The 23713-nt window shown below is 42.5% G+C and overlaps 1 long non-coding RNA gene across 1 annotated transcript in view; it reads right to left on the bottom strand.

Annotated features, from left to right (window-relative positions):
- Positions 1-227: 227 nt before the first annotated feature.
- LOC112544620 (uncharacterized) overlaps positions 228-23713 on the bottom strand; it is a 37450-nt gene continuing 13964 nt past the window's right edge. The window contains exons 2-3 of the long non-coding RNA XR_012902585.2: positions 4506-4697; positions 228-1991 (exon numbers count right to left, since the gene is read on the bottom strand). This is a non-coding gene — a long non-coding RNA (uncharacterized LOC112544620). The remainder of the gene's footprint in view (positions 1992-4505; positions 4698-23713) is intronic.

Raw genomic sequence — 23713 nt, 5'->3', positions numbered from 1 at the left:
CGAACTACCTAGTTCGAGCCCCGTGTAGCTGCGCTGCACGGGGTTCGAAGCAGCGGGGATTTAAAAATGGCGGCTCCCCGCTTATGCTAATGAAGCCCGGGAAATTCAAATCCCGGGCTTCATTAGCAAGTTCGGTATGCATACATTACCCCGCTAGTTCGAACTAGCGGGGTAGTGTAGACATACCCTTAGGTATTAAGCATATGTCTAACTTACCATGGCTTGCAGATGCTGCAAGGAAGGCAAAAAAACTCCTTGAGACCTCTGCCAATTGGCCATTGAGAGCAAAAAGTCCTTCCAAGCTGCAAACGGTTGACTAGCTATACCTGCAGCCTCTCTCAGGCTGGGTTCCCATTCCTTGGTCAAGTTGGATAAGGTGGGTTGCTAGAATGGAGCCAAGAGAGGCTTCATGCAGCCTCTGCTCCAGGCTCAATCCTGGGACTGAGGCAATATTGGCCAGTCAGCACCCTAAGCATGGCTGCCCCAAAAAAGCTGCCAGAAACTCCTAGTGGAGTTATCTGGATGTTCCTCAGCCAGTGTCACCTCTTCTGACTGATGGAGGCTGCACCCCTTTCTCCACCAGCCCCATCAAGTCACCACATCCATTGAAACAAGTTGGTGGCATTTCTGATCAGTACAAAAGGTGAATCTCCACCATTTCCCCCAAATGAAATTACTCCCTCCTGCCCAATGGAGTCAGGCCCAGCAAAACTTTCTTTCACATGAGCTGTTGGAGAAGATGTGAGCTTCCTTCTCCCAACCAGTCCTTGCCACTGTTACTCATTCACTTGCCATCAAAAGGGCCAGATTCCCAGTCAGTCCGCTTAACTCTGCCAGAACTACAGTGGTGTCTGCTGGCTGAAAAGCTGGGCCTACCTTGTAATAATCTACTTTTCAAAGGACTGTGCCTTGCAACAGGTTAGAAAGTAAAGCTAGTGCCGAATGCAGCAGGCTGCCTATTAAGTGGCATTTCACACAGGCTTCAGTTTATTGTCTTCATTGTAGTTTCCGGTGGTTTGTCATTAGTGCCTCAGTCTGAGATGAGCAGTCAGGTGTTGTTTTATCCTGGGTATTTTAAGGTATGTGATGGGTGACTCCAGCAGCTTTAAAAAACTAAATAAATATCCCTATAAAACAGCACTGTGTGTCAACAGAACAAAAGATAGCTTCCCTGATTTTCACAACAGATGATGAAGCAGGAGAAGAGGGAGACAGCTCTATGGCAGTGGTCCCTAAACTGTGGGATGTACAGGGAGGAACATCTGGGGGTGGTGCACAGTGGGGTTTGGGGTTAGTCCCCTGGGGGGTGGGGAAGGAGTGCCATGCAGCTCCTCTCTGCTCCCAGCCACAGCTTCACTCTACCTCCAGCCCAACTGCTCTCTCTTTCCCTCTCTGCTCCCAGGCCAGTTCCACTTCTGTGCCCAATTCCGCCCCCATCTCGAGTTCTGCCCTCAGCTCCATCTACAGCCCAAGCTGTAATGCAGTAATGAGGGGGGCCTAGGCAAATTCCATTACTGGTAAAGGGTAAACCCAACAGGAAAGGTTTGGCCACTACTGTTCTATGGAAAGGATTTTGGGTGTGTAATTCTACCTTCCTTCCAGCCTAAGACTGTCCAGTGAAGACAGAAGAAACCTGAACTTTACCTTAGCTCTTTTTAATAATCACAACTGACAATTAACTTCAAAGTGCCCTATAGAGTTATTAACTAGGCCTTGCAGAGAGGTTAAATTGCCCAAGGCCACTCAAGGAACCAGTTGTGGAACTGCATTTAGTTTTCACAAGTTCCTGGCTCCCAGACTTGTAGTCCTACCACTAGACTGCATTGTTTGTTCTTGAGTTACCAGCAACACCTTTAGTTTCAGAAGTGTTCATTTGTCCTTGCAGCTCATTCTCCATTCCAAGTCTTGACCTTTGCTGGTGATGTCAGAGGAGAAACTGCCAGGAGGAACAGATGAACTCTTCAGACATGAGTTTGCCATTTCAGTATAATCTTAGTAATAAAAGAACAAGAAAAGGGAAAATGCAGCAACTATGTTATACAGTATCAACAAAACTGTTGCTAAATAGAATATTTTTTATAAGTAATTGGCTGATCCTTAATGCTCGGATCCCAGTATGATGACCATATCGCAAATTACTTTCATAATGGGATAGGATGTAAGTCAATTCTACCAGCTCAAGTGTTTGATTTTTTTTAATGGGGACTATAGTCCAACAGTAATTACAGTCCCTTTTTATGGCTACAACTTCAGTTAATGCAAAGGTCTTCACAAAGGTTGCATTATTGCCTGCTGATTTATTACCACGGTTCAGCATTCTCTCATAGAATCATAGAATCATAGAACTGGAAGAGACCTCAGAAGGTCATCAAGTCCAGCCCCCTGCTCTAGGCAGGACCAATTCCAACTAAATCAACCCGGCCAGGGCTTTGTCAAGCCGAGACTTAAACACCTCTAGGGATGGAGACTCCACTACTTCCGTAGGTAACCCATTCCAGTGCTTCACCACCCTAAAGGTAAGTCCTCTTAAACCCTTTGCATTTCTTCTCTGTTTGGAATTCCCATGAGCCTGGTGCACAAGATAAAAGATGTAGCAACTGTTTTGCTAATTCTGTTCTTTTTACTTTTTTAGTCCCTAAAGGGGTCCAAAAGGGGTTTCTTTTAGGTTAATTTGGAAAAGCCTTAACTAATCAACAACTGAAATTTTTGATCCTATTCCAACCTCAGTGAATATTGTACCATCTTTATCCCCTCAATCGTAGTTGAGAAACTTCCATTGAACATCAGTCAAGAGTCAGTTTAGTCACTAAGCCTTTGACAAAGCTCCATTTCTTCAGTATAGGAAAAAAAGGCCCAGAGTTTGTGTGTATTTATAAAGATAAACAAGAGCAACTACAGGTTTATTGCCTAAATGTCTTCTGGTTTGTGATTCTAGCCTGTAGAAGATCTAATTACTCTACACCAGAATCTGTTGAGTTACTGTTCCTGACAGGAGAAAGTAAGATCAGGCTATAGTAATTTTTTACCACCATGCTATTTCCCTCTACTTGTTGTTAGAACAGCTTTTCCAGATGAAGGGCCCATGCAGGGTTACCTGCTCTAGTGCCACAGATTGTGCTGTGTTCATGTATCAAGTAGCTAATGTAGTGCACTGAGGAACACCTATCCTTTCAAAATGTTCTGAAGTAATGAGCACATGTAGAGCTTAGGCAAGTTGCATTTTCCCACCTAAGATTAAAGTATTTGGCACCTACTGCACACAGACACTGAAAAACTGGAGACATCACTAGATCTCCTGCAGTACCATTCCTTTAAACCATTCTCTACATTGGAGAGAGGAGAACTGATTTCATTCATTGTATCTGTGCACACATGGTAAAGCTATGTTTCCTGGGGGAAAATAACTGGTTACATTGAAGGGTCCCTGTTTTAGCCAGCTAGTTTTGTCAAAATATTTAGGAAATGTAAAACATCCACCAAAATCTTTTTTCCAGAAAAGGTGATGATCCCACACTCCAGCTGGAGGATGTTCAGTAGATAGTTGGAACATTTACAAGTTCCACACTCAAGTCACACCTTGAAAAACTTTTACATTTTCAGATGTGGAGAGTATAGGCCACTCTCTACTAACACTGTAGTTCAGCTGCAACATCTGGTGTAAATAAAAATATTCCCTGTAGATTCTAAATTCCTGTGCTTATGGAATACTTTGCCAGTTGTCCTAGATTAAGTATTTTTCTCTTGTGCAATTCTAGCTTATAGATGACTGTGGTTAATGAATAGCTGTAATATTTTTTTGTTAAATCTATTCTAATATTTCTGCTCTCTTAAATGACTTTTCTGCATGTGTGCCTAGTTAGTTTGAGGAAGGTTTTGGGGGCATTTTTTTTAAATGGCACATTAAATGGCACATAGGAGTGCCACTCCTATGACTACTTTTTCCATTTTCTTTTTAATGGAATACACTAAGAACTCATACAAACGTATTTAAGCAGCTTAAAAGTTTGGATGGCCAAATCATTTTTTTTTCAGTAAAACAGACAATGCCAGCACAGTCACCATGGCCTCAGCTACAACGTCTCTTTCAATTGTGTTAGAAAGCAACTTGGTTGCCACCAAGCTTAAAGTGTTCTTAAATGCATTCTTTTCAACGGAGAGTGGAAAAGTAATTGCAGGCAAAATTCTAGTGGGCAGCCACTCCTTATGCTATTGATCCAGAATTTGAATTCAGTTTTGTGCCCCAGGATCTTGTGTCCCTGGCTGGGAGTATCTCAGAGGCTGGATAATGAAAGTGGCTAATTTAAAAAGGGGTACTGACTTGGGAAGGATTCTTGTTACTAGTCTGTCACCGGAAGAATGGTAAACGTGACATGAAGTCTTTAAAGTGGGGAAAATGGTGAGAATAGCTTCACTTGTTGGCCATGCAGTTGCTGACTTGGGAACTTAATGAATAAACATATTCTTTTGTGGGTAATTCCCCCAGCCTAGGGAAAGATGTTACAAACCTGTCCTCCAGCATCCTGCCCCTGGCTTCCTACAGATGCATGGAGCCTTGTGACATAATTCATGCTTGGTGTAGCTTCCATGGCGGTGGGATCAGGGGGAGCATTTTGTGGTAGCACCATTCGTTCCCCACTTCCACACGCCCCAGGTTCTTGTGGCCCTACTGATTTACTGTATTAAAGGGGAGCAGCACCCTGTGAAAAATAAAGGAAACAGATGACTTATTATTTATTATTACAATTCCCAGATTTCCAGGTAGAGTCAATTGGCATAATTACTCCAAAGTCAATAAAGCTACCCCAGTTAATACTAGGCAAGGATCTCATCCTATGTTTCTCTGAGAGTAAAACAGGAGGGTCGTGATATTTCTGAGGCATAAAAATCAGTAGAAGGAGGAAGTAATCCAATTATGACAATCCAGCTAAATCTTCGAGAAGGCCAAGACAGACATTCTTCATGAAAGGAAGAGCAAAGGAAATAGGTAATGGCATGCTAGCTAATTGGCATTTCTGTAGAGCCGAAAATAGTACTTATAGAAAAATGAGGCTTCCAACTTGGTTTTCATGTAAGAATGCTTGAGGTGTGTCTGCAGAATGCCAGTTTTGTTCTCCACCTCTAATTTAAACATCTTTACCTCAGTAAATATTTGTTGGGCATATTTATAGCTGAACAAGTGACAGGAACAAGTGGATCTTTCAATGTCTTTTATTAGTGTGCTTATTAATGGTTTGAGGCATTCTGGCCAACAGACTATTTGAAATATATACCCCTTTTTCACTCTATAAATGTCTGCCTTGGCACACCTTGCCCCATGCAGTTGGTCAAGTTTCTCTCACACAGAGTTGTGCAAATAGCATTATTTTGGGTAGTGAGGGAAGACCGCCATGTCATGACTGAAGTGTAGCACTGCCTGGTATAACAGAGCTCAGGGAAGCCATTATTCTTTTTACTAGTGCTCATGCTTATCTGAACAGTGACAGAGAGTGTATAATGATCAGTAAGACTCGGGTTGGGAGCTCTGATAGTTATCTCCAATAGAACTTTCTGAATCAGTTTGATGTAAATAATGATCTATGCCTTCTTGCCAGAGATTTGTATTAAACTCAATCACTTTGATTCAGCTCAGGTTATATGTGATGAAAGAGGCACTCTAAGGGTACAAATAACAAATAACAAATTGCACGTCTATGCAGCAAGCCATTATTTCAAAATAATGTTGAGCTGGAGGACTTCTTATGCTGACTCCTGTAGCCCTCATTTTACGAGGAGTACGGGAAGTTGATGGAAGCGTGTTCTTCCTTTGATTTCCTGCTGTGTAGACAGCGCCAAAAGCAGAGTTAAGCTATTTTGACTTCAGCTACGCTATTGACGCAGCTGAAGTTGTGTAGCTTAATTCGACTTTTGCCCTGCTGTGTAGATGTGCCCTAAGTGTTTAGGGCCACACTGTGAATAGCCCTAGCCTGCTCATTCACCCAGGCAAGAGCCAATGACAACTGCCATCTCTCCTAAGGCTTCTGCAGCACTGTGATAATTCAGGGTGCACTCCAGACCTGTGAGGAGGTGTATCACCACTTGCCCTGCAACTAGGAGTGCAGAGCAAGAGGCTAATTGGCTAGGGCCCTCTCACTTTTTGCCATGTGCTGGGCCTACTGTCCCTCCTCCTCCCAAGACCGCCCCCCCCCAAGCCAGGTTGGCAGCTGGAGCCTAGCCTGGGTAAGAGTGGCCATGGGAGCTGGACAGCAATGAGAAGCCTAGACCCCTCCAGGTGCCTGATGTGGTGGGGCCCAAGAGCAGCCCCCAGGGGGTGGCCTACCCTTCGAGTGTCTACAGCTCCCCATAGCTGCCTGGTGGCTCTTACTATGTCCCAGCTGTGGCTCTTCGGCCTCCAAGGCCCTGCCTCCAGGCCAGGCCAGAAGCTAGGACCAGGTCAGGGAAAGAACCATACAGGCAGCTGTGGCAAGCCATAGATCTTCCACCTGCCCTGGACAGGGGCTTAGGGGTGAGAGCACAGGTTGGGTGGGGGCTGCTCTTGGCCTCCCCCCATCTTATGTTGGTGGGGGGGCCCAAGCTTTCTGGCCTAGCTCTGGCTTGTGTCTTGGTTGGGGGGTGGAGCCTTGGAGGGGGAAGAGGACAAGTAGAACCATGAGAGGGGGAGAGCCCATGCCCCCCCATTTTTAGGAAGAATCTGTCACCCCTGCCTGCAACTCCGAGTGTCTCTCAATGCTTTGCTGTTGTAGCCCCCAGCCTGATATGTTCCCCACCAGACTACAAGCCTGTACGTCACAGCCTAAGTGCACATGTGCTTAGGAAACCTGGCTGCAGTAGCTCTGACCCCAGCATCTTGTCTATAGTCCCACAGCCTCTCTCTGGCTTTTACCAGCCATGGTTACAACCAGAAAGGTGAAACCAGCACACTCCCAGTCCCAAACCCACATACTTTGCAATGTTCAGCTCTCTTCTGGACAGTTCAGAGAAACAATAAGGTTCATTTGTTTGTCTAGCACCCCAAAAGCACATCACGGCGTATTAACTTACAACTTTCCATCTGAACACGACCAGGGCTGGATTACCCAATAGGCAGACTAAGTATGTGCTTAGGGCACCAGCAAAGCAGGGGCACCAAAAAAAATGAGATTTTACAATATAGTATTGTTTTTATTTTGAATTACTTATGGTGGGGGGGGGGGGGGGCACAATAATCTTTTCAGTGCTTAGAGCCTCTAAAGGTCTTAATCCAGCCCTGAACACGGCACTGAGTTGGTTTATGTATTAACTTGGGCCAGTCCTTTGGAGGACTTTGAGTACCAGGACACAGACCTTGAACTGGGCTCTGTATTCAGTGGGGAGACAGTACAAAGAGCAAAGCAAAGCAAATGTGCTCAGAATGAACTCAATTCTTCAGCAGACCTCATTCCTGCAGGGCGGGTATTACCCCAGGCTCCTCCTGGGTTGGCTCAGAGTGTAAAGATGTCCTGAGAACAAAAGTTTACCCTGATCAGTCTGTGTAATCCTGCTCCCTTACTCAGCCTTCAAAAATCAAAGTCACCTGGCCAGCCCAGGATCACACCCACATAAGCAGCACACTTGTGTTTTTTATAAATAAACAGGGTAACCATGCAGGGTCAGTTTAAGAGGCAGGCAAGCAGGGTGGCTGCTCTGGCTATGTTCTTCCATGGAGTGCTGAATCTCTGTGCTCCTGAACTGTTTCTGTGGGAGTTTTTTGGTCAGATTTTTTTGTGTGTTTTTTTGCTGCACATGGCAGCTGGTGCACACTGACATTGTTTCTGTCCTCTCCTGAAAATCAGCTCCTGGAATGATGTGGGCCTGACCATTTTGGTCCTGGATTTTATAAATCCTGGTTGTTGTAAGTTGAGCCACCTGAAGGAGCTCCCTCCCAGACAGCTATGTTGGTGAAATTGGCAGCATGCTGAGCATAGGGACAAACCCTCATAAATAAATAAGTTACTACCCTGTGCTCCATATGAGTAACTGAGCCACCTGAAGGAGCTCCCTCCCAGACAGCTATGTTGGTGAAATTGGCAGCATGCTGAGCATAGGGACAAACCCTCATAAATAAATAAGTTACTACCCTGTGCTCCATATGAGCAACATCTTAACCCAAGACAGATGCAAGTGGATTCTCCCAGCCAAATTCTCAGTTGGTGTAAATGGTCAAAAATCTGTCCAACCCAGTGGAACGACACTCATTTATGCCAGCAAAAACTTTGGCCCTGACACTCTCTGACAGAGCCAGAATCTTAAATCTTCTGTCTTCAGGGCCTGTCTCTTAACTACAAGTCTCGCCTTCCTTCCCTGTGGCAGTAGCTCACCTTTCACAGATTACTAAGAGAGAGCAGAACTGTTGTGATCATCTTGTGTGACATCCTGTAACACAGGCCAGAGAACTGTCCCAAAAGAATTCCTTTTGAACTTCCCCGCCCAATGGAAAGAACAGGACATTTCTTTTACTAATCTCATCACACTCATCATTTGTGTTCTTGTACAATGTCTGGCAAATAAATGGAAAAGAAAGTCATTTGAAAGTTAATTTATCTAAACTACATCATTCAGATTAAGTATAGGAGTCAATGTGAGCTCCTTGGGGCTTTTAAATGATGTCTCATAGTAATTAATTAAACGATTGTCCTTGATAAATCTAAGTTGTCCTCATTCAATTCTTCATAAATACTATATGGGTAAAAATAGAAAGAAATTAAAAGTGTAACATGGTTGGAGACATTTGTGGTAAAATTAAAGTTACCCCACATAGCAAGGTGACAAGAAGCATATCCAAGAGTAATGATTTGTCCAGCTAAAGCTGAGGCATTATTACACAGCATCTGAAATGAATAATATAGCCCTGAATATTTTGGCATGCACATCTGATGGTATGCATTATATGTTCATATGATAATTTTCCATCTGGCACATTCAAAATCCATGGTCTGCTTTGGGGCCAGATTGTTGATTCCTTGACTCAAGCTGAATAACACTTGTCACCATGAGTAGTCCCGAAATCATGGGAGCATCTTTTGGATTAGGACGGGTACTGCCATCTCGTTCTTTATGAGGGAGTGCTAAGTGGAATGGATTTCATTTTATTTATTTTCCTGCACCTAAAAGATGATGACTGTTCATTTTTAATTTGATAATTTTGGTTTTTTTCACGATAGCATCTGAGCATTTTACATACATTAAATAACTTCTGGCTGTGAGGTAGGAAAGTCAGGTGCACATTTTGGAGCAGGGGAATTGAGACACAGAATGGAAAATTGTTGCACCCAAAATTGCGCAAAACCTGTGGCAGAGCTAAAAAGCAAGCTCTGATCTTCTGATTCTCAGCTTTGTTGGGACCACAACCACATGCTCATCTTCTCTCTCTAGTGAGAGAGATGTAAGAGAGATTTAAAACTTGGTGCATATACTGCAAAACTGAACTGCAGCTCTGGAGCGGGACTCAAAGTTTCCAAAATCTGGGGGTATTTGGATTCCATAGGTTGATCCATCATAGAAGGAGGAGTCAATCTGAATCCAACTTCACAGAATTTGGTTTAGAGCCATCTCTAATTATTTACTTTCTGTAATCAGAGTTTCAGTGTGCCACTGCCATTGTAAAACTATGGACAAGGAACAAGAATCATTTCAAGCACAAATAAGTAAACATACACGGATTGTTTTTTATATCCTGCCACAACTCAAACTGAGAATTAATTAGTTTCTTACACTGAGAAGGTTTTGAGCTTCACACCAAAGAAGTGGTGTCCTGAAGGCAGATCAAAGTCAGCTTGTATCCAGAGCCCCCTAATGAAAGGAGGCCCTGCACTGAGGTAAATAATCCCCCCCCCCCAATTTTAGATCGTGCAATGTGATTCTGCAAATAGATAAATAAATAGCCCTAGTAGAAAAGGAAAAGCTCACAAAGCTGCCAAAAATGACTTTGTTTTGTCCTGTACATTTGCCCACATCATCTACTAGTGCTATTTTTTACTTTGAAACTGTATGTTAATATACTGCAATCAACAAAAGAAAACTGGTCATATGGATTCAAAATTAGAGCAACAATTTAACTGTGAACAACTTAACTGGCTGGAAGCATTGAAAATAATTGTTGCTAGTGTGAAATTCTTGGCATCAAGACGTTTGGCATTTTGAGGAGATGCTCAGATCATGGGATCACAGCACAATGGAAATTATGTGGGAACTTTGGAGTGAGCACTTCAAGAAATGTGGAGGAGACTGCTTCATGCCGATTTGTGAATATTTTTGAAGAATGTATCATGCAAATGGGAGAGAAAGTTTTGTCAGCAATTATTCTGGACTAAGAAAAGCAAAGTGTTATTAATTCAGCATGGACTCCTCTTCAGACATGTAGATCAGTTGACTTTGACTATATGATATGTAAAGGCAAGAAATACTATTTATTTCCTACTGTAATACACTTCCACCCTGTCAATTTACACTGTCCTCCAGGCCTCCAAAGTCATGAAGAGCTGAGCCACATTAGCAATGGGTGAGATTGGGATTAACTATTATCTCTGCAGAACTGAGCATTGCTCAGCTAAGAATCTGGTTTCTCGTTGAAACTTTCCATGGTGTACCAATCTGCTTACTTCCAATGCAGTTGCGAAGTAGGAAATCCATAAACCTGCTGCTTTCACATCTTTGTCTTGCTTACAATCCATATGTCTTTGAAACCTGAGAGAGAGAGGCTTTGTATGATACTGTAATGCTGTTCTGAACAACTGTCGAGCTCTTATGCTTTTGAAGACTGGGTTAAAGTGTTCATCAACACATCTTATAACTTATTACCAAAAAGAACACAGGCTCTGAAATACATAACAGATTTATAATGGAAAGAGATTGCTACTAAGATTTCTTTTAAGATCAGAGAGGATCAACTGTAGCTGGTAGACAATTTTATCTTAGAAAAACAGCAGAAAAAGCATTACATTGATGCCAAAAGTAAGGAACAATTTTACAGGATTGGGGTCGGTGAGGGGGAGGGGACATTTTCTTACACCTACACATGATCAAATTAACCACTTGTAAAATTAATCTCAGGATAATGTCCTTAGGAAACATCCTGTTGAACAGTGAACGTTCAGAACAAGAAACAGGAAAAATAATTGGTGAGGATTCAGATTTGAAAGCTTTAGAGACATCTGCCATAGTTAGCCAGTGAAACTCCTGAATTGCTATTATACCGATTAGTTCACTGTGTTTGAGCTTCTTGAATCAACTGTAGGTCAGAGGTTCATGGTGGAAACAAAGCCTTATCATGTTACCTAAAAAATCAGAGGTGCAGGAGAAAATCTCTCTGAAGCTGTAGCTTGTCTGAAAGAGCTGTTTCGTGGTGACCTTCTGTGTGAGTGGCCTCTAGAGATCATTTTGTTTCTGGGACAAGGAACTGTGGATTTATAGAAAGGCTGCTGTGCACTATGCATATGACTAAACTCACCTTGGAAAGAGCTTTGGATACAGCTTTAGTGTTCCAGTTGACAATGGGAAATGGCCTATAGTCAAGTAAATGCTTTTATCAGTTTGGTGTGTGCAGGAAGCAAGGTAGTTCCGAAGTTGAAGGTACAACATGGTTCTCTGTGCTCCTGAAGATGTCAGCATACCTGTTGCTTAGGGACCTTATTAACATTTGTTCATTAAGATGCATAGTACAGGGGCTATGGTGTCATGGCTCCTTCCCCACTCTGGCATGATAAATGCAAAAGTGGGGGCCAGAAAGTGTACCCCAAAGTCTTATCTACCAGTCTTTGGTATAAACTTCCCCCCAAGATCTTAAAAACCTAGATCTTGGGAATAAAACTTCCGCTGCCACCACCCAAATGTTGATAAAGAAATCAGGGGAAACATCATTTGGGAAATCTTACCCCTAAAATAAAAATCAAGGCACACAATTAACCACTGCCAGGTTAATAAAAAGAAAAGAAAGAACCTTTATTATTACAACAATATTCCTGTTGCAAACATAATGACTAGATAGGGAGGTAACAAAATATACTCATGGAAAAACTCCATGGGCCTAGAACTTAGTTACAAAGAAAAGCCAAAACATCTTTTAAGCAGTGCCAGATCTCAGACCCCATACCCAATCCTTAAAACAATAAAACCTAACGAAACTGCCCAAACTTTACCCTACTTACAGAAAATGAAGAATGGTGTCTTGGAGAGAGAGAGACATGCTTGTCCCTCTCTGTAGCTGCAGAGAGTTCACTCCGCGAGACAAAAGGGAGAAAAGAAAAAGGCCCAAATTCCTTTGTCCCAGTTTGAAAAGTCCCATTCTTATTGGTCACTCCACCTGGCTAGGTGTAGTTAATCCCTTAATCCCCAGGCTGCTGGCTAACCCTCATAATCATGACATATGGTAAGAAGATCTCAGGAAGAAATCCTAGTTCCACAGAGGTCAATTGCAAAACATCCACTGGCTTCAAGTAGTCTAGGCCTGCTGCTTAACACAGGAGCACAGAAGAAGTTGCTAATGCAGACAGGTTTGAATCAGCAGATGGGTTATTTGATTTTGCCAGGACCCATCTCAGAATATGTGCCTCCCCACGGCACATGAGTTATCCTATTTCTGAGAACATGTCATGTGGCACGAAGAGGACTCAAATATGCTACGCTGAATTAGTGTAAATGAATGTCATGTAAAAAACAAGAATGGAAATCAATACAGATGTCCCATTGGCTGCAATTTGTGAGGAAATGTGCAAACAAAATTTAAAGCTGAGAGGAACTGATGGAATTTTGAAAAACTACAGATGGGAAAAGAAGGGCATGAGGATTGCTGAAGGTCTTTTTTTTTCAATCAGAAATGAACATGTGATAAAACAATAGCTGTGAGATTGTGATGCCTTCTCTTTCTGTTTACTATATTTTAAGATTCCAAAAAACTCTGCCTATGCAAAGAAAAGATGGCATTTTATTCTTAAGTGCTACAGTGGAGACACTGTACTCTCTCTTGGAGATACAGGTTGAATCTCTCTAGTTGGGCAATCTCTGGTCCAGCAACATTGGTGGTCAGGCATGATTTTAGTTAGCCAGATGTCCACTTACCATGGGTGTGGCCAAGTTTTCTGTGGTCCTATAAAATTTAACAGCCATCAGTCCTGGGTCTCAGTGTTCTGTGCTGTTATTTAGCTCTAATTTACCTTAAATATCTTCTAAGAGCCCAGTGAGCATGGAAAGTATTGATAATGCTGCTAGACAATATTGACCTCCTGTAGTCCAGTAAATTCTCTGGTTTGGCACCAGTCAGGCCCTGAGGATGCTGGACTAGAGAGGTTCAACCTGTATTACTTTTGTTCTTAGTTTTGCGTATTAATTCAGGCTGAAAGTATATGGTTGGTCTATGGAAAAACATCACTGGTACTGAACATCAGTGCAGGGAATAATATGGAGGGGAATATTTAGGGCCATACCCTCCATGGTAGGCTAATATTTTGCTATTTCATCAGTCTGTCACGTTAAATCCTTAAGGTGTTGTTTGTTAAGATGGCTGATGTGGAGGCAAAATCTTTTCAGGTATAAAAGTGGGCAGTGTGACAATGAGTAAATGAGCTCATCTCCCACCGTGTGGAATAAAACCACTTAGCTCCTGGGCCTTGTTTGTCTATTGTGGAGATTTTCTTTGTTAAACCCTAGGTGCTTAGTGTACTGTACTTGCCCTGCTATCTGTCTTAGAATTTATATGAAAGACTTTTCCATTTGGAGAGAAAAGAAAATATGTGCATAAAAAAACCTCACTGAAGCCCTTAGAAGTTTGTTTATTTCACCGAGAACTCTATTGAAAGAAGGCTTGATTGACATCAGCTATGTTTTATCACTGTTCATGTGCACCAGAACTGGAAATGCTCAGCAGCATCTGATGCCAGCAGTAATCTGAGCCATCTCATCTTGACATGTATTGAGATGAGTTATTCGTGTCTTTTGCATCACAGCTATTCCCATTGCTCTCAACAGGTCCTACTGAAAAACCTTCCAAGTCTGAGTGAAGACTCCAAATGATTGATTCAGGTGGAGTAAACTTGGTCAAGTTCCTAGCCTTCAAAAGCAGAGTCCGTGAGTCTGAAGTATAGGGAAGACTTAATGAGAACAAATAGAAACCAGACCCTAGATTTCTTTAAATTGCAGCCAGACTAGCAGCCAGGCTGTGTCTGCCCTGGCATTAGAGTATAGAGACAGGAGTGCAGGGGAGAGGAGATTTGGGAGGACAAGGAACCTTCCTCCTTGTATTCTCTGCATAATATCCAGACAAAATGGCAGTTCCTATACTGGGTATGCAGGGTCTACTGGTTCCTAATACTACTGGGGGTGCAAAGGAGGCAAGGAGAGGTGGGATTGTGTCCCTGCTTCTCCTCTTCAGTGGTCCAAGTTTTCCAGCTGCACTTTTCCCTTGCATTGCAGGGAGTTTGGAGTCTGTTTGTGCCTCCAGAAATACAATTGCTTTCACAGCTTTTGTGTGTGCGTATGTCTGTCTGTAATGGCCCACTCAGTTCAGGTTATGGTGTTAATGAACATAAGAACGACCGTACTGGGTCAGACCAAAGGTCCTTCTAGCCCAGTATCCTGTCTGCCGACAGGGGCCATCACCAGGTGCCCCAGAGAGGGTGGACCAAAAATAATGATCAAGCGATTTGTCTCCTGCCATCTCTCTCCAGCCTCTGACAGACAGAGGCCAAGGACACCATTTTATCCCCAGGCTAATAGCCTTTTATGGACCTAACCTCCATGAAATTATCTAACTTCTCTTTAAACTCTATTATAGTCCTAGCCTTCACAGCCTCCTCTGGCAAGGAGTTCCACAGGTTGACTACACGCTGTGTGAAGAACTTTCTTTTATTCGTTTTAAACCTGCTCCCCATTAATTTCATTTGGTGTCCTCCAGTTCTTCTATTTAGGGAACTAATAAATAACTTTTCTGGTCAGCTCTATTGGCAGGGCTTCTGCCCATGGTCTTTGCTTTTCAAGCATAAGTAATGGATAATTATTATCACCAGTTGGCAGTTTGGACCTCATGGCTTTTTATACAATCTGACTTTAAAAATGTTTAACAATAGACCATCTCTTACAACTAACTTTTTATCTGTGCTCGTGTGGTATACCTGTATCTCTCCAAGCTGCCTATCATCTTGCCTCCCTCGTCATTGCCACTGGCCCATCAGGTCTATTAGCCTGCTAATACAACTGAAATTAATTGCTGCCTGAGACTGGGGCATAAGCACCTCTTGTCAGGCAGTTGTCAGCAAAGGGAGCAGCAGGAAGAGGAGCTCCTGTAAAGGGCTCTGTTCTTCCAGGCTGGTGAAGAGGAGAAGGAGCTTTAGCAAGTGGGTTTTTGGTCCCTTACTAAAACTCAGTGAGAGTTGCTGGCTGGCTAGCCCCACTACCAAAAGGAAGGGGAAGAATGAATGAGAAACCAGGGCCCTGAAACTGACAGGCTATGTCTAGACTGGCATGATTTTCCGGAAATGCTTTTAACGGAAAAGTTTTCTGTTAAAAGCATTTTCGGAACAGAGCGTCTAGATTGGCACGGACGCTTTTCCACCAAAGCATTTTTTGCAGAAAAGCGTCCGTGCCAATCTAGACGCGCTTTTCCGCAAAAAAGCCCCGATTGCCATTTTCGCGATTGGGGCTTTTTTGCGGAAAACAAATCTCAGCTGTCTACACTGGCCCTTTTGCACAAAAGTTTTGTGCAAAAGGACTTTTGCCCGAACGGGAGCAGCATAGTATTTCCGCAAGAACACTGACAATCTTACATGAGATCGTCAGTGCTTTTGCGGAAATTCAAGTGGTCAGTGTAGACAGCTGGCAAGTTTTTCCGGAAAAGTGGCTGATTTTCCGGAAAAACTGGCCAGTCTAGACACAGCCACAGTGAGCAGGAACAATGGGAAGAGGCCAATGCTCCAAGGCTGTGTCTACACTAGCGCGATCTTGCACAAAAACTTGCTGCCTGTCTACACTGGTGGGCTATGTCTACACTGGCCCCTTTTCCGAAAGGGGCATGTTAATTTCACAGGTCGTAATAAGGAAATCCGCGGGGGATTTAAATATCCCCCACGGCATTTAAATAAAAATGTCCGCCGCTTTTTTCCGGCTACTTCGAAGTAGGAATAAGAGATCCTCTGGAAAAGGGCTTTTTTCCGGAGGATCGGGGCCAGTGTAGACGCTCTTTTCCGGCTTTTCTAAAAGCCGGAAAAAAGCGGCGGACATTTTTATTTAAATGCCGCGGGGGATATTTAAATCCCCCGCGGATTTCCCTATTACGACCTGTGAAATTAACATGCCTCTTTCGGAAAAGGGGCCAGTGTAGACGAGCCCCTGGGGAGTTCTTGCGCATTTAAACTGATGTCCTAATGTATGAAATCAGGGCTTCTTGTGCCAGAACTCTGACGCTCCCGCTCAGGAATAAGCCCTTTTGTGCAACTGTTCTTGAGCAGGAGGCCAGTGTAGACAGGCAACATTCCTTTTGCACTTCGAAGTAAGAATAAGAGATCCTCCGGAAAAGGGCTTTTTTCCGGAGGATCGGAGCCAGTGTAGACGCTCTTTTCCGGCTTTTCTAAAAGCCGGAAAAAAGCGGCGGACATTTTTATTTATATGCCGCGGGGGATATTTAAATCGCCCATGGATTTCCCTATTACGACCTGTGAAATTAACATGCCCCTTTCGGAAAAGGGGCCAGTGTAGACGAGCCCCTGGGGAGTTCTTGCGCAATTAAACTGATGTCCTAATGTATGAAATCAGGGCTTCTTGCACCAGAACTCTGATGCTCCCGCTCAGGAATAAGCCCTTTTGTGCAACTGTTCTTGAGCAGGAGGCCAGTGTAGACAGGCAACATGAATTTCTTGCGCAAGACAGCCCTATGGTTAAAATGGCCACCAGAGCTTTCTTGCGCAAGAGAGCATCTACACAGGCAAGGATGCTCTTCCGCAAAAGCACATCTCTTGTGCAAAAGCACATGCCAGTGTAGATGCTGTCTTCTGGAAGAGTTTTTGCAGAAGAACTCGTCCGCAAAAGAGTTTTTGCGTGGAATGTGCATAGCCTAGGTCAGGCTGATTGACAGGGTGGGAAGGCTAATAGGGAGTCAGGAGGCTGGGGGCGGGAGTCCCATTCCCCAGGTGAACTGGATTTGCCAGGGTCAGGGTGGAGCCAAGCTAAGGAGACAGCAGGGGCCCAAGCTGAGCTGCGTACCAGAGCTGTGCCAGCTACAAATCCTGAGGCACAGTACTGCTTGGAGGAAGGCACCTTGCAAATCTTGCTACCTGCAAGAGTCTGCCAGCCTAGGTACAAGCAGATTGCAGTAAGGAGGAACTGGATATTCCCCAACCTGGGGCATTTAACCATTATCAATTAGTCATGCCTCCATAGATGCTTTTATAAAATGTGGAGACTGTGTCCCCCTATTATTGGAAGGACTTTAAAGGGGAAAGTGTCTCTCAAAATCCTGGTGTTCAAAAATCTGGAAATTGGCCTAACAACCATAAGATTTTTTTTAAAATAAACTTTGGGGAGGTTTTCTTTCACTTTTGAGCCCTTGGGACGCACTGAGCCACATTTGCCAGCTTTTCTCAGCAACCAGCTCCTAGAAATATGGTTTTCAAGTGAAAGCTCATGTGACTGCTGGCACTCAGGAATGGAGGCTTTAAGGGAAACACCTGCTGGTGGAAGCATCAGCTATCCTTATTATCCTTGCTACTAATGATCATTGGGGCAAAGAAATTCCTAATTAGAGATTGCTTAATAGGATTATTGCCACACTAGATCATCACTTCTCCTTCATTGCCACAATGCTCGCATGGGAGACATCCAGCTCACTCAGTGTGGGGCCAGAACTCCTCAGGGAGAGCCTTCACCTTTGACTGGAAAAATAATACCTGCTGATTTTCACCCGGAGATCTCAAAGGACTTGACAAGATAGGCCAGGATAATTAGCACCGATTTATGGAGTGGGAGGTGATTTGTTCCTAGTCACCAAGCAGTAGACAGAGGAAACCTAACCCCAGTTTCCTAAGCCAGTGCTCTGTGCTACACTGCCTGAAGCTGTCAGCCTTCGCCACACAAAAGCAGGTAGTGTTTTCACCACTGTAATCCATGCAGGTTTCCACAAGGAAGGAAACCTATTGTTTCATCCCTATAATTACTGTATCTGGTTCTTATAACTTGTTACCTAATTTCTACCTGCTCTTGTTCTAGTCTGTGTGTTAAAGCCACATCCTCCTGTTCCTATCTGCTTATCCATGTCTCTGAGCATACTGCTGGGTGGAGCATGGCAGAATACCCCAAGTTTTTTGTTTTTGTTTTTTTACTTTGACCCCTGAGCGGTGAATAAGGCTGGGCTCTCCAGGAGCGTCTTGTGGAGGGTCCGGGATTGAGGCAAAGCCTCCAACTCTTTGGATCATATAAGGAAACAATTGTGCTATTCCTAAGGCTGGCAAACTGGAAGCTCTCTCCTGCAGGAAGCATTCTAGCTTTCTGGGTTTTTTTCTTAAAGTAAAAACAAAAGCTGCAATTTGAGAAAATTCTCCAAAAATCTAGATTAAAAATATTCTGGTTTTCCAGTTACTAAATATGAAGGCTATGATCATGAGAGCCTTGAGTGGATGCAAAATTGGTATCCACATCCACATCTACATCTGCAAAAAATGATGCGCAGATACCTACCTCCATGTCCATGGATGCAGATATCTGCTTTATAACCCAAAGTATCCATAGATTTGCAGGGTCCTAGATACAATATTTGTATCTGCCTCTTCAAAAATGAGCCACGGATACCCGTGGATATAAAGTGGATAGCTGCAGATTTGCAGGGCTCTAATGATTGCAAATGGAAACAGACCTGTGCCCCTTATGGGACTTTGATACAACCTTACACAATCCCATTCTGCTATCATATCATCATTTTTTTTTCTACTTCTTTGATAAGGAACACAGTGAATTCACACAGGGCTTTTCAGAAATCCTTGTTTGAATCACTGAGTATCTGGTGTAAGTAAATGGCTTTCATGGATTGTTTGTATAGCATAAGAATGTCCACACTGGGTCAGATCATCTAGACCAGTATCTTGTTTTCTGACAGTGGCAAATGCTAGGTGCTTCAAAGGAAATAAACAGAACATGTAATCAAGGGATCTATCCTTTGTCGCCCATTCTCAGCTTCTGACAAACGGAAGCCATCCTGGCTAATAACCATTGATGGTCCTACCCTCCATGAACATATCTAGTTCTTTTTTTAATCCTGTTATAGTCTTGGCCTTTTAAACCTGCTATCTATTTATATCATTTGGCGATACCGATAGCATAACCAGTTATAGTGCAACCAAATTAGGGCATGACAGTATCAAATTCCACATCTATTTACTGGGGGTTTCAGAAAAATGTCCCGATCTGTACTCTCTGAAGGGAAAAAGTACATGCTTCTATCATTATAGGCTACACTGTAATGCAACCTTAATGACCTCCACATTTTTTATGACACATTACAATATTTTGCTTACTGCTACTGAACTCTTGTTCTGCATGAATGCCACTCTGCAGGAAAGCAGTATTAGAAAGGACTCAGAAAATCTGCTCTCAACATCCCTATAGCAATTTTTCTTCTTCATTAAATAAACGAATAAGAAAAAATACGATATGTTTTAGAAACAGGGTGCTGTTCACACAGTGTATAATTTAGAGCTCTGATCCTGTGCCAGTCACATCAATGGGTGATTTGTCATTGACCAGTGGGTTCAGAATTAGTCGTGGTGGGCATGGGGGATATCGATGATGCTGCCCATCAGCTTAAACAGAGTTGGATCAAACCCTCCAAGAACAAGTGAAATGTTCCAATTCCTTTCAATCTAGAACTGTGAGAAACTTTTACAGCAAAACTTTTCAAGTAAGCTTGGGCTGAATTTCAGATGCAGGGAGGGATTTATTGGCAGGTGGAAATCATGTAAAATTCAGTGGTTTCATGTACTTTTGACCTGAAACCTGGCAAAACTTTGCTGTTTAAGGTTTGGTTTCATATCCAAAACCTAAAGCAATACTCAGGGCATGCAAAAGTGACACAAAACATTCTTCGTATGAATTTAGCTCGGAATTACTTCAGTCTTCATGCTGGATTGGGCTGGTGTATACTTAATCCTTTTATTTCCTGTGAAGGGGCCAAACAAACGAGTGGGTAAAATGGTGAAAGCAGCTCAACATTTTGCAAGCACAACCAAAGATAGTATTCGTCAGGGATGGAAATAATTAAGTCATTTTATATTTTCAACAGAAACGTGACCTCCAAAACGTCTGGCAGTGTCAATGGGAATTTGCTGTTCCTGCAAAGATTTGTTCCACAAGGTTTATTCTGAGTCATAGATGACACAGGTCTGGAAAAGACTTCCAGGGGTATCTGGCCCCCTATATTGTCAAGGATTTTCCCTTCTGCCACTCTAGGCTGTGCTCTCTGCCCTCTTGCATACTGTTTATGATAAACAGCACTTTTAAAGAAATCTTCTGGGTTTTAGCGCACCTCTACACTCCCATTAGTGCTTGTAAAATATCCACATGGATGAACTCCTTCAAAGGAAGAACAATAGGCAGAAATAATAGGTTTTCTTCTTTACCCTGCTAGGGCATGATAGAAAAACTCTGTTGGGTGGAGAACAGATTGTTGCATTTGCACACAGGAATGTTACTGGATAAAACAGTTTTTTCTTTCATTAAAAAGCATATTTCTATAGAGACCCAAAAGAACATTATTTCCAGCCCTCTGAATGGTCACAGAAGCTGGCTTCTAAGAATCAACAGCTTAATTGTTTCAGAGGCCCCTTGTAAAATAGTCAGCACTGCATGTATGTGTTCAATAAAAGCAGATAAACATTTGGGTTACCACATTCTAAGTTTTATTGTAAGCATGGTCTCTTCTCTCCTGCAGGAAGGAATATCTTATTCATTCTGCTGGTGCTGCTTGCTGCTATTTTCTTTCTAAAGGATAGAAGCATATTCTTTGAGCATTTCTCTGGGGTGAGGTGTCTGAGGAAACAATTTTTTCAGTCACTTGTAAAAAAGCATCTGGCTTAACAGAGCACCTTTGATCATTAATGAATAGAGCAGGAAAAGTTAGGTTAAAATAAACAAAAGGAATGTTTTTCTTCGCTCAGCACACAGTTAACCTGTGGAACTCCTTGCCAGAGGATGTTGTGAAGACCCGGACTTTAACAGGGTTCAAAAAAGAGCTAGATAGATTCATGGAGGTTAGGTCCATCAATGGCTATAAACCAGGAAGGGTAGGAATGGTGTTCCTAGCCTCTGTTTGTCAGAGGCTGGAAATGGATGACAGGAGAGGAATCACATGATAATTACCTATTCTGTTCACTCCATCTGGGACACCTGGCATTGGCCACTGTTGGAAGTGGGCTAGATGGACCTTTGGTCTGACACATGGCCATTCTTATGTTCTTAATGGATAGGAAACGGCTACTATTTTGTCTAGCATTGTAAAGCCAGAGTATTTATATTTTTTGTTCACAGAAAATTATTCAGAGAACTAAAAGATTATTCAGATAAATATGAGGTGAAGCATTCTACTTTTCTCCATCTCAAAGTAAACCATCCTTGAATCCCTGGAGAGACAACACGTGTCATTCCAAACCAGACCTGTTATTTGATTCAGTGTGGGCTACGTGTTCACAGGATAGGCAGCATTAAATTGTAATTTTGCACCCATAATAGCAACTGCTAATTCTACTTGTACTTGTTATGCTTTTTCAAAGGAGAGTACAACTAGGGCTCAATTTAGTGTACCAGAGCTGAAATTTTCATTTGCTGAGAGAAATGTACAAGGCATGGCATGCACAAGGACTTACATTGAATTTCCAGTTGTAGCTACTGTTTGTATATAGCATCTGCAGCTTACAAGTGAAAGTGTGAGAGAGAAGCCTTACATAGTCCAATTACTCTTTGAAATGTATTTTCTTGAGTGTTCTATTCCTGTGTGTGTATATATATCTTCCAGAAGTAGGGATGTAAAGTGTAACTGATCAAATGGTTAACTGATAAGCATCATCTTATCAGTTTCTGTTACACTTACATTCCAGCTTCTTCACTGTGGGCTCTGCAGTATAACTTTTATACTACTGCTGGCCCCACTATAAGCTTTATAACGCAGAGCCTGAAGTACATATAAGTGTGTAACCATTAGGATTTTTACATTTTAAAATGATTTTTTACATCCCTATCCAGAAGTGAGGATAGACATGTGGAGTCTCGTGGTGAAGGAGGTTTCATGTGTGTTTAAACTGCAGGTCAATCTGTTCCTGCCACCCTTCATTGCCAAAGAATGGCCACTTGACAGATGAGGGTCAATCAACTTTGATACCGGCTAGAGGTAGCAGCTTGTCCTCTGTCTTTGAGAAACAGGTTTATTCCCTCTTGTTGTCTGAAAGACCCTGTTTGCTGCTTATGTATATATGGAGGTAAACATACATTTCTTTGTGTAGGGCAGACCTCTTTAACAACTTCTGTCTAATCAGAACTATGTGGGTCTGGACATGTGCTAACAACATAATAGAGGGGGAATTAATAACTTTATATTTAACATTACTACATATATTTAACCTTGATATTATTGACCAGTCAGTTATTAGTTTTCAAATGATACCACACAGGGTATATTTTGTAAAAAATTATTACAGTAGTGTGTAACACATGAATGCCAGAGTACATTCAGTCATACCACTATCTTCACCCACCTAGAAACCTTTACTGATTCATGCTTAGACCAATAGGAAGTAGAGTAAAGTAGGAAATGTTTTTTCTGTCACGTGAGAAATTTCAATTTTTTTCCTGTCCTGAATCATGCCAAAATATCATTTTCCATTAACTGATTTTGATTTTTTTTTACAATTATGTCACTCAAAAATTACTGTTATGATAATTTAAGCCCATTTTGTTTTCATTTCTCCTAGTTTTGCATTATTTTAACCTGTTGTGTAGTACAGATAAACTGTAGACAAAAAGACATTTTGAACCAAAAACCTGCACTTTACATTTTAAAAAAATGTCAGAATGGAACTTTTGACAACTTCAAAGTTTTTTCCAAAACAATTTCAAGGAAAGTCACCACAACCAATCCTTTCCTGAAAACAATTATAATGGATGCATTGGTATTTTCTGAAGGAAAAAAAAAGTTTTCAGAAAATTCCTGATCAATTCTAATGGGATCTGCATTTTTCTCAGAACTTTTGAAAAATCAGGTCATATATTTTGATGCCCATATATGTGTTAGGGGCTCTAACTTTAGGGCCCTATTAAAAAATATTGGCTGCACTGCTTGTTTAAAAAAATTCTCAGGGTATTTTATGCAGAATATACATAGAAATAACACATTTAAATATGTAACTTCCAAAACCTGCAGTTCAGCTAAATGACATAGTCCAAAATATACTGGATTTTTATTCCTGGGATTCCTCTTACAGGTTGAACCTCCCTTGTCTGGCACCCTTGGGTCCTGACTGTTCCGGAACAAAGGGATTTGCCAAACAAGGGGAGGTCCTTCCCATCATGGCCCATGCTGCCCCTGACTAGGACTCCAGCCAAGTCCCGCTGCTGCCTACCTGGCCGTGGCTCCCCAGACTGGAGCTCCACAGCTGCTGGGGCCGAGGCATCATGGCTGTTGGGCTGCTAGGGCTCCGTGGCTACTGGGGCTCTGTGTCTGCCAGGGCTTTGCAGCAGC

The sequence above is a fragment of the Pelodiscus sinensis genome, chromosome 3 (assembly GCF_052426305.1).
Source record: "Pelodiscus sinensis isolate ZL-2025 chromosome 3, ASM5242630v1, whole genome shotgun sequence".
Taxonomy (NCBI): domain Eukaryota; kingdom Metazoa; phylum Chordata; order Testudines; family Trionychidae; genus Pelodiscus; species Pelodiscus sinensis.
The sequence above is the reverse complement of the archived record's forward strand: the minus strand, read 5'-3'. Positions and strand labels throughout refer to the sequence as shown.